Below are 17,701 nucleotides of genomic sequence, written 5' to 3'. Positions count from 1 at the left end.
ATGTATGATAGTAGCTACTATATATTGAGAAGGCTCTGAATAATTTTCATCATCACTGCAATCCCAAAATGGCATTTTATAACATTTTGTATGGATTTCATTTATACGTACTGAAAAAATATTATCATTTAACATAAAAAATATTAACATTTAAAAACGTGGCACTTTGAAGAAGAGATACCAATATCATAAAAATCACAAATGTTTAAAAATTTTTTCATTATTAAATAATATGAGCTATTAGACAAGAATATTCAACACAATGCAAATACTTCCATCATGTAACATACAGCAATTATCACGGTTATCTAAACTAAGCAATATGCCATTAAATGTAATTTTACGATATTGAGAGAAATTAGCAAAATTACACGGAAGAGGGCCAGCATGATGCTGTAGACACATGAATTGAGGAATCAATAATTATCATAGACTGATTCATTGTACGTGCTTCTATTTCTGCCATCCTATTTGCAATTTGTTGAAGAAAAAGACCAGGTTTTCTACAATATTTTCTAAAAATCATCATATTATTCTCATAGGGGAAAGCAGAAAATGAATCGAGAGGACCTAATCGTCGCACATCATCGGTAAGATGAAGAAGACCATGCACATTATAAGAATTAAATATTGAACCATAAAGATTTTCACATCTGTTAACAAACTTTTGCAGCGCAAGGTTTGCAAAATTTAAATACATATCTGATGGTGATGTCGAGGCTAAAATTCTTATTGCTGCATGCAGAAATAAAAAATGTGTATATACTTGTTCATCAAGAATACCGTATGTTACAACTGGACCTACATATAGAAGAAATTGCCGAAATTCTGTTGCTTTATATTTTGTATATGCATCGAGTGATCTAGGACGTCTTACAAAATCAGATGGACAATATGCTGTAAGTATGTTTAATCGTTTAGATATAGTGCAGATAGATCTTGCTGATAATTTCGATAAGCGTGAATATTTTCCATGTACCCATGCAGATAACAATTTTTTCATGACTCCTAGGCACACAAGATGTATATATTCAAAGGGAACTTGTGATACCATTCCCATCGGTAACATAGACAGTGGACTTTGGCCATCTTTATGATGATCTTCATCTATACATTGAAAATATTCTTTATCGCTGCGAAGAGAATGCTTACTACCACAATAAGCATATCTTCCTTTACATCATACACCAGAAACTTTACATTTTGAACATGGTTGGCTAGAAATATGACTTCGATGTTTCAAGATGAAAGCACGAGTTGGTGCATCAGCTATGAAACACCTTAAACGTAATGGCAATTTGATATTATTGAAAATTATACCTCCATTTACTAATATTTTCTTAATATCAGCAATAAACTTTTCAAAAAATAAATTTGGATCATATGGTTTTACAGCACCACGATATATTCCTACTATTATTGGCTTTGCGAGTTTAATATTCGCAATTCTACATTGTATTGGCCAAATATGAATGCTTCCTGATCTATCTACATAGCAACCATCAGTATTGAAATCTATTTCTAATTGATCAGGAAGGGATACAGTTGGAAAATGTGAAAGAAATTGAGAAATTCTTGTTTCTATTCCAAAATGAACGTATTCACCTGGTTCTACTTTGAAGATAGCAATTTTATCTCGAGGAGTATTTAGAAGTGTTCTTGCATCTTTCGGTAAGTTTTCAAAACAAGGATGTGTGCGAAGAAGTGACAGAATACTGTTACATTGGACATGATTTAAATTATTTTTTATGAAACAAGATGCCAATCTTTCTTGAAATGATGACTCAACTGAGGATGTATTACTTGTAAGAGAAGATGATGAATCACTATCATTAGAAAGACTATTATCCTCCACGTTTGTAGAAAGTGTATTACTATAAATATTTTCAAGATTGACTGAATTTAATTCCGCATCTAAAGAACTCAAGGTACATGGAATATCTTTAACAGTAAATTGTTGTATTTCACAATTTTGTAATGATTCTTTGTAATGTAAATTATTTTTAATTTCAGACATAATTCTTTTCCGTTGTTTAACGGATAATTTGTGAAAACATTTTCTCGAGATAGAACATTTAAATGGTTTCATAGTTACGTATATATCGTTGATTCTCTACACGAATCTGCTATCTCAGAAGATTCTCTGGAAGGCTTTTGCTGCTTTTCTCAAAAGATTTTCTGGAAGAATCCTTAAATCTTCGAACTCCTGGAAGAATCCTTAAATCTTTGAACGCCTAGAAGAATTCTCTGTATCAGATGATCCTCTGCTGTATATCGTAATGATAATCCTCTCGGCAAGTACTGTGTATCACTGTAATAATATTCTGATCCGATCGCTATTGCTGTTAAATGCAGAATAACGCATATTATAACGACAATACATAACAACCTATACATAGCAATCAGTACATAGCAACCGATACATAGCAACTAATTCTATAATCATTTGTTAAATAAATGTCTTAGAAATAAATTGACTAGTCGGTAAATAAAATTTATCGACAGTTTTAATTGTAACAATGCACTTTATTTTTCTATTTTGTACATCAAAAATGTAAAAGAAAATACAGTTATAAATGCATTACATAAGTGGAATGATTAATTTAATGCATTCTTAATATATTCATAATATACTTTGAATTTGATTAAAATAGCCATATTGGTCGATTTTTGCAATGATCTCCTTTAATTTGTTATATTGTTGATGATTTCATGTTATTCCATCAATCACCACATATTACATTTTGAGTGCAAATGTCAAATTATCTTCAAGTTAATATTTCATAATCATTTCAGTATATTAAATCCTCCAGATGCTTCTAGTTCTTCTCTAATTGCTGTACAGAAAAACAAAAGAATTAGAATTTTATAATTTAGTATAAATTAGTATAAATTAAAATTTTAAGGTATAATTAAAATTTAATTTTACAATGCCAACTTTATGTAGTCTAAAATTTCAATTTTTATACTTTGTAATCTTTTTAGCACACTAGCTTTTATTAATAAAATACTTTTATTTTTATGGCAATGTTCATCTATCTAACAATAAGATATTTTTGTATTCCTCTCTGTCTCTATTTAGCATTAATTGAATATAAAATAAATAACTATTTTTGATTGGCCGAAAACATATTTATTTAACATGACTTTTCGTTTTACTGACAAAAAAGGCATAATCTTTTCATTTATTAGTTTTTTGGATAATTGTTGAATAATTTGTATATAAAATATAATCAATTCTTTCCAATTCTTTCGCTTTTAATTTAAAATTAATTCATTAATCAATAAATTATTAATTATTAATTAATTTACTAATTTTAAAATAGAAGCGAGAGAAAAAATTAATTAATTTATTAATATTAAATCATATATATTATCGTATTTTACATTTAAAAGAAGATAAGTCTTATTATATATAAAATAAATCATGTTTTTGCTATTATTTTATGACTACAAACTATGCTGTATTTCTGCTGTGTTTTTGCTGTTACTTTTGAAATGGCAGTGCATGCTCCACTTCTGCCGCGTTTCTGCCGTTGCGCCGTGTTTACAGATTAGCTCGATTTCTGACGATATTCTATCAATATAGCATGATTTCATGTTCTACTCAGTTTTAGTTTAATTTCTGTCGACATATTGTGCTAACACATAATGCTTAAAATCTACTGTTCTTATGTCAAGAATTTCTGTTTAAATTTTGTAAGATATTTTGTAGTATATTATGACGCAGAAACTGCTTGTTTCCTGCTACATTTCTGTCGATACTAATTGAGACGGCAGATCATGTTTGACTGCTGCCGGAATTCTATCAACATAATATGTAACGCACAATTTGCAATATATGATCTTACAGACTTGGCTATCTGGGATGTTCTATGATATGTGATATAACTTATGATGTGTTATTATGTCAAATTATTTTAATTTTTTTCATTTTGCTTTAATATAGATATATAATATACTTTAAGTTTATAGCATGTTCTATGATATATAAGTTATAGAAGTTTGATGTAAGTTATACATGTTCTGTGATAATATGTTCTATGATATGTGATATAACTTATGATGTGTTATTACGTCAAATTATTTTAATTTTTTTCATTTTGCTTTAAAATAGGTAATTACAAAATACGTGCAATGCATAATGCAATTTTATATAAAATAGAAAACTTGGTAAAATATAAATACAATAATTACTATAGTAATTTTTATAGCAATTGTTGTAATTACTATAGTAATTATTGTATATTATATAAAATAAGTAATTATTAGTATTTTGTACAAATAATTATTTTGTAATAAATGTCGTTGCAATAAATGTCTCATTTTATTCTGAAAACTTAACTTCCATTTATATATTGTTACGTCCCTGCTTCGTGTTCCGGTGCCGCGTCGTACGTCCGCTCGTTGCGGCAAAAGAGAAGATCGTCTCTGGGATATTGTGGATTCAGATGTCAAACGAAGTCCGGAGTCAGCTGTCAAGCTAGACGGACGCGTTCCCGCTTACGTGCGAAAATTGTGTCACCATTCCGTTGTATAATTAATCTGTTGCTCGCGTGCGTTCCTATTAAAGTTCCTTGTTATCCCTGAAAGTGTCTATTTATTTCGCGCGTCTCGTGAGCGGCCGATTTCCTTAACGCGCGTCTTCGATATTAATCGAAGTCCTCGCCGCGGGCGTAACATTTTGGGGGCTCGTCCGGGATCGACGGAAGAATTCGGGAGTGGAACCTAGTGAATCTTGTGAATAGTGATGGCTTCTGGCGAAGGGAATGGGAATGTGGAAGTTGCGGACCCTCCGGCGGCAACGGTCGCGCGGAAAAGGATGCGGGCCGCTACGCCCCTCAGGGCGGCGGAAACCACGGCGTTACAGGCTGCGTTGCAAGAGATTCACCAATTGCGACAAGAGTAACGGCAGCAAAGGGGCGATTTTGAGGCGCTTCTACAACAACGCGATGACGTGATTCGCCGGTTGACGGAGCAACGGGAGCCGCATTTAAACCAGCTAAGTCATTCCCAATTAAGAGAATCTCCTATGGTAGTAGAAAATAGAGACCGGGGAGTAATAAAACGAGATCGGTTATAAGATGAAACCGGATGTTTTTGACGGAAGTGTTCCGTTAAGGGAATACTTTGTTCAATTCAATTTAATTGCGCGCGCTAACGGGTGGGACGATTCATTAAAAACGGTAGCGTTAGCTTCGAATTTAAGAGGAAAGGCGCGTTTGGTTTTGGACGGTGTACAAGAAATTGAAAATCTCTCTTTCGTAGAGTTGAAAAATAAGTTAGAACTCCGTTTTGGAGAAGCGCATTTGGCGCAAACCTACTATACTCAGTTCACAAATAGAAAGCAGAACTCGTCGGAAGATTTGCCTTCTTTGGCTGCCGATTTAAAGAGATTGTCGCGGTTGGCGTATCCGGAGTGCTCTCATGAGGTGAGGGACAAGACCGCGTGCGCGCAGTTTGTTACCGCGTTATCTGACGGTTTCTTGAAGAGAACGTTGCAGTTGGAGAACGTTTCTTCTCTGAAATCTGCCGTAGAGAGAGCAATGGCCGTGAAGGTCATTCAGGAGGGTTGTTTTCCAAGAAAATATGAAAATCGAAATTCTAGTAATTTCTCCGTTAATGACGGAAAGAATAATAACAATTTTAATGAAAAAGGTTCTTCGTGACGTTTTATTTAAAATCTGTTTCGTTTATTTGGACGATGTAATTGTTTTTAGTAAAACATTCGAAGAAATGATTAGTAATTTAAGGAAAGTCTTTCTTCAGTTTCGTTCTGCCAACTTAAAAATAAATCCAAAAAAATGTTCTCTTTTTAGTAAAAAAGTCAATTATTTGGGTCATGTCATTTCCGAGCAAGGAATCTCTACGGACCCGGAGAAAATTAGCGCGGTAAAGGATTGGCCAGTTCCTCAGAATAAAAAACAAATTCGAAGTTTTCTGGGATTTTGTTCCTACTATAGGAAATTTGTTAAAAATTTTTCGTTAGTAGTCAAACCCTTATTTAATCTGACTGGGGATCGAATTAAGTTTAATTGGACGCAGAAATGTCAAGAGGCTTTTGACGAATTAAAGGAAAGATTAGTTTCTTCGACAATTTTATCTTTCCCAAACGAGTTTAAAGAATTTATTTTAGATACTGACGCTTCGAATCATGGGATAGGAGCAGTTTTGTCACAGACTCAAGGTGGTTCTGAAAAAGTGATTGCCTATTACAGTCGGATTTTGACTAAGGCAGAGAGGAATTATTGTGTTACGCGTAGGGAACTTTTGGCCATTGTAGACTCTGTTAAATCTTTTCATCATTATTTGTATGGAAGGAAATTTTTGATTCGCACGGATCATATTTCTCTTCGTTGGCTTTTATCTTTTAAAGATTTGGAAGGCCAATTAGCTCGTTAGATGGAGAGACTCCAACAATACGAATTTGAAGTGATTCATCGTAAAGGGCGTTTACACTTGAATGCCGATGGATTATCGAGGCGACCTTGTGCGGAAAGTCGATGCAATTATTGCAACAAAATAGAATTTAGGGGAAAATTATTGGCACGAATAACTTTTTCAGAGGATAATCCCATGGATTGGAGGAAACATCAATTAGAGGATTCGGTTGTTTCGTTTTTCTTGCTAGCAAAGGAAGAAGTTAGGCATCCTCTTCGACAGGAGATTTTTGCTCTAGGAAATTCGGCGAGGATATATTGGTCCTATTGGGATTCCTTATTTGTTAAGGATGGGGTTCTTTTTAAGAGATGGGAATCCCCGAATTTAAAGAAGATTATTTTTCAGATTGTTGTTCCGAGGAAATGTATAGCCCAGATTTTGGAATTGGCTCATGATGTAGCTTCTGGTGGACATTTTGGTGTAAATAAGACTTTGGATAAAATTCGGAAACGATTTTATTGGGCTACCTGTAAAAAGGATGTTGAGGATTGGTGTCGTTCTTGCGACCTATGTATTGCTAAGAAAGGCCCTTCTGGAAAGGGAAAATCTCCTTTACAAGTTTTCAATTCGGGGGCTCCGTTTGAGAGAATTCAGATGGATATTCTTGGTCCTCTTCCCCATTCTTCAAAGGGAAACCGGTATTTATTGGTAGTTATAGATTGTTTCTCTAAATGGGTTGAAGCTCTGCCGCTCAAAAGTATTAGAGCTAAAGTTGTAGCGGAAGTTTTTGTAGAGCAAATAGTTTCTCGTTTCGGAATTCCTTTGGAAGTTCATACCGATCAGGGGAGGAATTTTGAATCGGGACTTTTCCGAGAGACTTTATCCTTATTGGGGATCAAGAAAACTAGAACTACTGCTTTACATCCTCAATCGGATGGGCAGGTCGAAAGACATCATCGAACAATCTTAGAATATTTGGCCAAGTTTGTTTCTTTGAATCAGAGAGATTGGGATAAATGGGTCGCCTTGTATCTTTTAGCTTATCGATCTTCGAGGCATTAGGCCACAGGATATTCCCCTGCAGAATTATATTTCGGGAAGGATCTAAGGTTACCTTTAGATTTAATTAGAGGTGTTCTTCCAGGGAACGAAAGAGTTAATTCTTTTGGAAGTTTCGTACAGGAACTTAGACATAAATTAGAGGGAATCCATGAAAATGTAAGGCAAAGTTTAAATGTTCATTCCCTTCGAGCCAAGGCTCGTTATGATGAAAAGGCTAGACAGTTGCATTTTAAGGAGGGTCAGGAGGTTTGGTTTTTCAATCCACGAAGAATTAAAGGTAGGACTCCTAAGTTACAGAAAGATTGGGAGGGTCCTTATAGGGTAATTACGAAGCTTAGTGATGTTGTTTTCAGGATACAGAAATCTAACAAACATCGATATAAGGTTGTTCATGCAGATAGATTGGCTCCGTATTTTTTAGAAAAAAGATTTTTAATTAGGAACTTGGAACCCGAGAATTTTCTTTTGTGATTTTGATGTTCGTTTGATTGTTTTCTTTTTCAGAAATATTTGTGTTATGAACGACCTTTGAGGAAGAAGACATCTGGACCATGAAAAGTACTTCTTTGTCTCAGAAGTCTGCCTCGCCCGCGGTTTTTTTGAGCCGTGGTTTTCCCGCGGGCCGGAGGGCAAATGCCGAGGCAGGGATTTGGGGAGTTCCCTGTGGACGATGGGTCCACGGCAATTACCCCTCCCCTATCCCGGGGAGAGACGATTATTCGAATGAGGACGTCGGCATCTTTGGAATTGCGCAGTTGTTGGGGAGCAAAATTGACGGCGCTCGGTAACTTGTGGCAGTAGCTCAGGGTAGAGCAAGAGACCGTCTACTTCCCTGGTGGGATTTGGCTGTATCCTGAGGAAGTTGATTGAGACCAAGTACAGCGGCGCTCGGTAACCTGTGGCAGCAGCTCAGGGTAGAGCAGGAAGTCGTTGGGGCACCCTGGAGTCAACATTTGGATAGCGGTCAATCCATTATTAGTCGATTGTCGGGACGACAATTTTTTGGAACGGAGGGGGAAGTGTTACGTTCCTGCTTCGTGTTCCGGTGCCGCGTCGTACGTCCGCTCGTTGCGGCAAAAGAGAAGATCGTCTCTGGGATATTGTGGATTCAGATGTCAAACGAAGTCCGGAGTCAGCTGTCAAGCTAGACGGACGCGTTCCCGCTTACGTGCGAAAATTGTGTCACCGTTCCGTTGTATAATTAATCTGTTGCTCGCGTGCGTTCCTATTAAAGTTCCTTGTTATCCCTGAAAGTGTCTATTTATTTCGCGCGTCTCGTGAGCGGCCGATTTCCTTAACGCGCGTCTTCGATATTAATCGAAGTCCTCGCCGCGGGCGTAACAATATATTTATTTATATACATAAATTATTTGAAAACATGTTACATTTTTTAAATATAATTAGTTGTCTATTGTCGACATTAAATATTTGATTGTGAATTTAATATTTCAATATTAAATAATTACATTTTAAAGCATAAAAAAAGCATACATAATAATATATATATATATATATATATATATATATATTAATATTATTAAAATATACTTTAATATTCTCTATACACTTTAAGAATAATGCATTCATCATTTTTGGTCCATTTTTACAATTAATTAAAATTTATTACATTCTGAAAATCTAGAATTTGAATTATATTATATTGCGAATTATTAATTATTATCACTATCAATTCCTTGAGCTGCTTATAAATATATACTTTATGATATTACTAAAATTTCTTTTTAAATAAGAACATATTAAGATAAATTTGCATAGATGCATAATGCATATACACAGAAAAATTGATCAATTATATATTTAATACAAAGAAAATAACAATGATATCTTATACAGGGTGAGCCATTTTAATTAACGCACGCAATTATTTCGGAAACAAAGCATTTTAGAGAAAAATGTTTCAGACAAAAGTTTTATGGTTTCGAGGGGGCCATAAGATGGTATCATTGGTTTTACACCGAAGAGTCATTTGAAGGTCACATGAAGGTCACTTCAATTTTTTTAAATGGAACACCCTATATATTTTTGCACACTCTTGTAGCTTATCTCGAGAGCTTTCCAAAACACTATAATTAAGTACCTTTTCGTTAAGTACTTTTTGAGTTATGAGGCTTGAAATAATTTCTTAATTTTACATAAACCGTAAAATATCTTGTAAAATATTCATTTTTCGATTATCTTACCTTAATACTTTTACGTACAAAATAATGAGAGGAATCAATTGGTCTAAAGAAAACACATAGTTGTTTTGAAGAAAAAATATGTAATTTGCAATTAACAATTCCATATTTTTTCTTAAAAACAACTATGTGTTTTCTTTACACCAATTGATTCCTCTCATTATTTTGTACGTAAAAGTATTAAGGTAAGATAATCGAAAAATGAATATTTTACAAGATATTTTACGGTTTATGTAAAATTAAGAAATTATTTCAAGCCTCATAACTCAAAAAGTACTTAACGAAAAGGTACTTAATTATAGTGTTTTGGAAAGCTCTCGAAATAAGCTACAAGAGTGTGCAAAAATATATAGGGTGTTCCATTTAAAAAAATTGAAGTGACCTTCACGTGACCTTCAAATGACTCTTCACTGTCAAACCAATGATACCATCTTATGGCCCCCTCGAAACCATAAAACTTTTGTCTGAAACATTTTTCTCTAAAATGCTTTGTTTCCGAAATAATTGCGTGCGTTAATTAAAATGGCTCACCCTGTATATTCGACATGTGATTAGTTAATTTTTTTATGTATATACATTATACATCTATGCAAATATGCGATACGCTTTGAGGGCATAACAAATTGTTCAATTACAATCAAACATTTTCACAATGTATAAGAATGTTGTGATTATTTGACATGAGATTCTACGGTTGCATTAAAACTTTTTTACGTGCAATGGTAGAGCGAAAAAACAAAGAAAAAGAATACTCATTTTGAAGAGCATATTTTGCTTTGGTCACAGATTCAGTTTACATCGATCGTTTGATACTCTTATCGAGTAGTGTATTTGAGCTGAATAAAAAATAATTAAACTAATTTAATAACTCTACTTTACTATTTAATACACATGTCAAACAATTAGGGTAAAGTAGATCATAATCTTGTCGCATTATATAACTTATATATCTAGAGGTACTTTCAGTATTTTTCTTCTGTTTATGATATTCATCAATTAGGGGGGGGAGAGAGAGAGAGAGGAAGAGAGTGATTTATATTGGGACAGAAATATTTCCTCTCTCTTTTTCAATACGATTCATGTTGTCTCTCTGTATATCTATGGTTGCAGTTAATGTAAATAGCTGATAATGCAATGCTCTTCAATTATTTTGAAATGTACTCTCTCTCTCTCTCTCTCTTTCTCTCTCTCTCTCTCTCTCTCTCTTCTCTCTCTCTCTGATACTCTCTGATAGTTTCTAACAATATCTCATATATACCAATATATGAAATTTTGTTACAAAATGTATCAGAAAACACATTTTACAATAATTAAAGAACATTGACATAATCTTTTGCATATTAACTGCAATTATAGACATATGACATATAAGTATGACATATGATATATGAGTGCAATTAATTGTATATATATCTCATATCATCATATATTTGTAAAATAATTTACTTTACAATTAGTAACATAGCACAAAGTGTTTTCCATTTAACAACAGTTGGTATAAACATTATTCTATCTTTCTTATTCATTGATGTTGAAATAAGGCAGAATGAGGTTTGTGTCGACTTGTGTCACTAAATGAACCGACGAGATACTATTAAAGACTGATGGTCTTATGGGATTTAGCGTGACCAGAAAAAAACGTGCAAAGTGCTGCTGTAGGTAACAAAATCTTTACATTTTCGATAATAAAATAATGATTTGATACATAATTTGTCATTTTTTAAACAGGTACATAAAAGATTTATACATTTTCGATAATAAAACAATAGCTGAATGACCTAAAATACTCGTATGATTTAAATAATTCTTGTAATTGTCTTCAATATAATCAAAACGGTTATATCATCAATCTTCTATTATCTCTGGACCCACCGGGCACACTTGGTGGTCACGAAAATTTACCCAGGGTTGTCGGTCTTTAACAGTATCTCGTCGGTGCTAAATGGAAAGTATTCACAATCGATAAGTGTTCAACTAGCAACGATACAATCATAAAATCAATACTATTGTGTGCATTTTATTTTTGATTTACATAATATTAAATAAGAAAAATAAAATTATAAAGATAAATAAAAATACAAAAATATAAATTAAATAAAAATATAAATATTTTTAATAAATTTATGTATATATTTCTTTTAAAATATATCGATGTAAAAAAATTGATAATTATGCACATTACAGATAGCGTCACCAATTTCAATCACAAAGCCGTATTAGCATCTTTAGACATTATTTAAGATAGTCTTGAAATAAAAACGGACTAAACGTAAATACAAGTCTTTCTATGATCCTATTAATATATATATTAATATATCTACTTATTAAAAATGGTACCGATATAATACTTTACATATATTAAAGCTTTTTTCTGCAATAACTTTCTTTATACTATATACATTAGATATATTGATTTAATGTACACGTATGTAGACAAATGTTAAGTTATGTATATTAAGAAATTTAAATAATTTTTTTGGTCCCGCTAAAATACTATTCCCAAACATATATATATATATATATATATATATATATATATATATAGATCTTTTTGTTAAATTATAACACTTTAATTTGGAAAAGGCAAGTTTATTGCTTTTTAAAATTTTATAGAAATGTTCTCTCATACATTTTACATCTGTAGAATATTTCTCTTTGCAATGATTGCCTCCTAAGGCTATAGACGTGGCAAAAGCTGCAGCATAAATTCCACAACATATTCCATCAGGTTGAGTTTGAACTTTTTCAAAAATTATGTCATCTAAGTTTACTCTCGGATAACGAAGATGTATATAATTTTTTTCTTTAGCTACCAATTTATCGTATGTACAGCCGGGTAGACTATCATACACATGAAGTTTGATGCCATCAAAGAAAATACATCTCCAGTGATTACTACAATTCCCTCCAATTATTTGTAAGCTTTTGTTACTATGACTAGCTACAATCATGTGAGGATATTCTAAATATAACACACTTTATGTTTCGAAACAAGAAGTTTCTCTTATGATGCGCAAAAATAAATCCAACGATTCATCATTTAATTGACTTTTTATAGGCAAGACATTATTCTTTACCACAGAGAGAGAAGCAAACGTCTCATTTAAGAATTTTCTTTGTCTTACCATATCGTCTTCAGTTATATCTCGTTTGTTTTTCGAGTAACTTATGATAATGCAGTCATCATCATCTTTACTCAAAACAGTAGCAGTAGTCACTGCTGCTTCTATTGACGAAACGTTCGGTCTGAATCGTTTGCTATCTTTCATGCCATTTTTGCTTTCTATTAAACTTCGTATATTTATTCGACTAGCTATCTTTTTTGCTGCTGCTTCTTTAGCTTCTATAATATATCTTGGATTTCTGATAGGCATATGCCTATTATGATGACTGTCCAAAATTTCTGGAAGCATGCATTCATTATAGAAGCGTGTTAAGAAAGGCAGCATTTGATTTCTCCAAAAAATATTGTCTATTAATGTGCAATATTTTCATGCTTTTTGGAGTCCAAATAGCGAAAATACATATTCTCGCTGTGTTATATTTAACTGACCTTGAATTTGATAATAATATCGATGATTCCGATTCAATTTATCTGGATTTTTTTATCAAATATATTTTTTAAAGAAGGCAATGTCTGAATGGCTTCTTCTGCTGTTAAATTTTCAGCCGACAGAGGACATTTAATTTCCACCAGACCATTTTCATCAATAAGTCCGTCAGGGGAAGCACCCAAGCATGGATTTTCAGTATCGATAAATAGTCCGCAAGGTTTCACTTCTTTGTTTAATTGTAAGGCCAATTCTTTCCTTGCTATTTTTTCATTGTCACGGCCATATTATATGGCTGCGTTATCAATGAACGGAGGATATAATATTGCTTTTACTGTCGCCGCGCAAGACGTTGTCGGTCTCATGCGACATACTGTTCCAAAATTGGATGCTGTCAACATTTCTCGTCTCAATGATAACCATAATTCTGATGCACTTTGGTCTCTTGTATTGAGTTCAATTTTCTGCCAGTTTATAGCATTTTCGGACAATTTTTCGAAATGGTTTTGCCGAAGTTGTTCCAATATATTGGATGGAAGATCCGGCTTTTGTGATTGTGGACCGTAATGACGATCCACTCCTGACTCTGATTTAAATTTTTTTTGCCTTTCGTGTGTTTCTCGAGATTCTTTGGTTTTCGCAACTTTTATTTGTCGTCGCTTTTCCAGATTCTCAACGAGAGGCGGAACAGTTTTACGCATGCTTTGATGCAATTCTGTAAGGACTTGCTGCGTATTGTATTGCACAACTGCTCCCGCAATTCGAGCATTGTAAGAGCCTCGTTTGCCAAAATTAATGCGCTTTTCATCAATTTCTTTGCAGATTATCGAGTTAAACGATTCTACAGGATTATTGGTGAAATTTAGCAACAAGCTGTCGGAATAACCGCTAAGATATATGATAGCGCTATCTATTCTTTGATATAGACCATATAATTTGAGAGATGGTATAATTTTGTTTTGTTTCATTAGCATTTTCTTTGCATGTACGACCGCGTGCTTCGCATCGCTTATGTTCGCCAAAAACATGGCTAGGAATGTTTAATATATCTTTTTGTAATTCCATAGCCTTACTGTGTTGAGGTGTTTGTTCTTGTTTTCTTCGCAGTTCGGCTGTCTTTTCTATCTCTTTTCGGATATTCAAAATGTTGTTTTTTACAACGTTTCGCAATTGTACAAAGCCACGCTGCCTTTGTATTTTTGGCTAGTTATCTCTGCCACAGTTTTCAGCTTTTTGCATAAATTGCGAAGCAAATGATTTGTGCATTCTATTTTTTTTACTGTTATCATCTGTTCATAATATGGTCTGTTATCAAGAATAATCTGATAAACACTACTGTCTCCATCAGCAATAACTGTTTTATAGATTAGCCCATGCATTTTGAGGCTACATTTAAATCCTTCCGCGATAACATCGCTCTCCATGCTTGTGGAGCTTGCGTCGCGATTAAAATTTTTATAGCATTTGTGAGCTCTTGGTTCGATACCTTTTCGCTCTGCCATATCACATATCGCACAATATTTATTGCGGACACCAACGAAGAGAATTTTTTTCGTATGGTAACCAATTATAGCTCCAATACCGGAAAGCGAGTTTGCAACGCCTTTGTCCGCCTCGGGAACGCCGATCCGGAGGAGACGGCGTGCAAATTTGGCCGGTAGGGAAATTAGTTGATTTACAAAAAAAAACGGTATCTCAAAATACGGTAGCGTACGGTATCTCACAGCTCTCACAAGGAAAGCGGTATTGGGCGCCAGGCGCGGTCTCCCGCGCCACGATATCGTTACGGTAACGGAAGGGTTCGGTAACCCAGAGCTCAGTAAATGACAGAGGGGCAGGATTCTTTGTAGGTTAGAGAGAGAGCACTAAATAACTTCCGGGAGAGAGAAATGATCGACACTCCTTCAATTATTATTATAAATATATTTAACAATTATAGTATATGGACAAAGTTTATAACAAAGTATACGACAAAGACGATATGAATACAGTAGAAAAGGTTAACGGTACGGAGAAAATAGCAAAGATTACATACAGAGGATACGCAAGTAACGAAATCGATAATATAAATTTCGAAAGAAAGAAACATCAGAGTTATAAGAAAGATACGAAAATCGATTATTATCTATACGGGAACGAAGACATATGATACGCGCGACTAACAGATAATTCCGAGATCGAATATAATTTCACGGACCGCGATGAGTAAAGTCTACAAGTAATTCGCAGAAAAATCGGATGTAACGACGGTTCTAAGTAACGGTAATTCCACGTCAGCGGGCACAAATATTATCTCGCAATATTATCCGGTATCTTCCCGACCTTTCGCTCTCGGCGAAAACAAATTCAACCCTCACGCAATTTCAAACAACACGGACGGTAACGGACGTAAATTTTAAACAGGAATTTCGCGAATTATTCAATTCTTGCAGAGTGGATTTTGGATATACGGCACTCGCACTCGCGAAGAACGATCTCACGCAAACCCCGCTCTTCTTTACGCAATACGATAGTGTCGGAATCTCGTGACTCTATTAATATTCACAATTCGACGCTCCACGCAATGATATAACGAGATACGGAACGAAACGATACGATACGGTACGGTATGGCATTAGCGATACGGTATAGTGACTGTCGGCGACGAATCCCCTGAGAGGGACAAATCCGCGATACCCGGGGCCCAGCTGGCGTCCGGCAACGAAACGCGAGAAAAGCACGCAGGCTTTCTGCAACAATTCGGTAACGCGTTCACCGTCGCCTCGCGACGGTATCAAGAAACGGTATGACGCCAGCTGTATCCGGGAATATCTCTACGGCTACCTGAGCGACGGCTTACAGTTTCTCCGGTGTCCGTGTCCTCGCTATGTGCTCGCTGCGGTCGTGCTCTCAATACGGTAGCCGGAATGGAGAGTCGTCCTTCTGCTATTATAGCTCGTCGAACAGTGACTTGTGATAAATGCTCCGCAAGGCCCTCGAGTCCCGCGCCGATTTTCCGCGCATCCTGTCGATTTTCGATAAGAAGGGGTCGATATTCTCCGCCCTCTTAAATTTCGTCCTGCTGTATTGCGGGTTGCCCTTCGATAGGAGCCAAAATCCACTGTCGACGGTATCCTGGACGTTTGTATTTTCTCGGTAGATCGGACGTCTTGGGCTGGCCAGGCCGTATCCTCGTCCGTCTCCGGATGTATCTCCTCTCCTCAGTCTGCAGCCTGGGAGAGAGTTGATCTTCCCTCGTCCGGGTTTCCCCGTCGTGGTTTCTCTAAAAGTAGCGGATATTAATACAACGATTACCTATGGATAGCGGCGGAGCGGGATCTCGATACGTGACCTTTCTTTGGAGTGGAGGCATCGGTCCGAGTCTCTCCTCTTCCTTTCTTCGGTAACTCCACCCTCCGGGATCTTGCTGTACATCACTTATTATCCGCTCGCTCAGATTGCCGCGCTCTGCTCGCTTAAAATTAAATTTCAGACACAGAAATCTATACAAAGATATATCGCGAGATCGGATAAGGGGCCCCCCTCAAGTGCGAAGAACGACTCTCCGTACGCTACCTCCCCCCGGCAGGGTCACTGTGACGGAGCGCAAAAGGCGCCACGTCACAACTCCCCCCTCCCAGATGGGTGCCGAGGGGCTCCAGGTCCCGGCACACCGGCGACCATCGCTCAGGCAGCTTCAGGGAACAGTCTTTTACTACGGAGTGGACTTACCTTCCCCTCGGGTTCTCCCTGGTATGTCGCCTTGACCGTTCATCACCGCCTCCCTGGGTCTCGCGACGTCCCTCGCGATATCCCCACACGCCCGGGAATTTCTGCTCTCGGCGAGTGGAAGGAGGTTCAGGGTTATGGGACGGTAAGGGGTACAAAACGAACTCGGAGGTCCCGACCGATCCTTTTTATTTGGGCCCCCCTGGGGCCCGTTTACATATGCTAAACAAAAACAGTACTTCCTAAGGAACGGTAACCAAAAACGGGAAAGAAAAAAAAAACAAAAGAAAACAAACGAAAAAGAAACAAAAAAAATCTTCTCAGGGTGGAGCGGTGCCATCAGTCCACTCCTCTCCCACATCTCGCTCCCATGGCCATCCACCCCTCAGGGGCGAGTCGTCGCGCGCCGGTGGTGGAGGTCGCGGCGCCCTAGGGCCCCGTTCCGCGGTGTAGGGCGTCGCGCGCCGGTAGGCGCCACCGCAACGCCCGCAGCCCCGCAGCGTGACCCCCTGTTGCCCGCACCCGTAACAAAAGCTGCCAGTACGGGGCAGGGGGCACTCCGCGTACGGATGTCGGGGGGAACCGCAGTTCCAACACCCGACACCGCACGGTCCATGTCGCGGGGGGCGCTCAGCGGGTGATCCGGGGCGAAGCCGGTGCGGCCCAGATCCGGCGGTGTCCCTGGGCGATGTGGCTCGCTCCCGCGGCGCGGGTCGCGTCGGGGACTTCCCGGTCGGCTCGGGAGGGCTCGTCTGAGTGGCCCGGGCCACCCCCTCTTCGGGTGTTGCTTGGGCCGGGGCG

At 36.6% G+C, this 17,701-nt stretch overlaps 1 pseudogene; it reads right to left on the bottom strand.

Annotated features, from left to right (window-relative positions):
* Positions 1 to 240: 240 nt before the first annotated feature.
* LOC145963682 (uncharacterized) lies at positions 241 to 1,383 on the bottom strand (annotated as a pseudogene).
* Positions 1,384 to 17,701: the final 16,318 nt, after the last annotated feature.

This window comes from Camponotus vicinus, unplaced genomic scaffold (assembly GCF_025532165.1).
Source record: "Camponotus vicinus isolate PSW18456_S1 unplaced genomic scaffold, iyCamVici1.0 SCAF_13, whole genome shotgun sequence".
Classification (NCBI taxonomy): Eukaryota; Metazoa; Arthropoda; class Insecta; order Hymenoptera; family Formicidae; genus Camponotus; species Camponotus vicinus.
The sequence above is the reverse complement of the archived record's forward strand: the minus strand, read 5'-3'. Positions and strand labels throughout refer to the sequence as shown.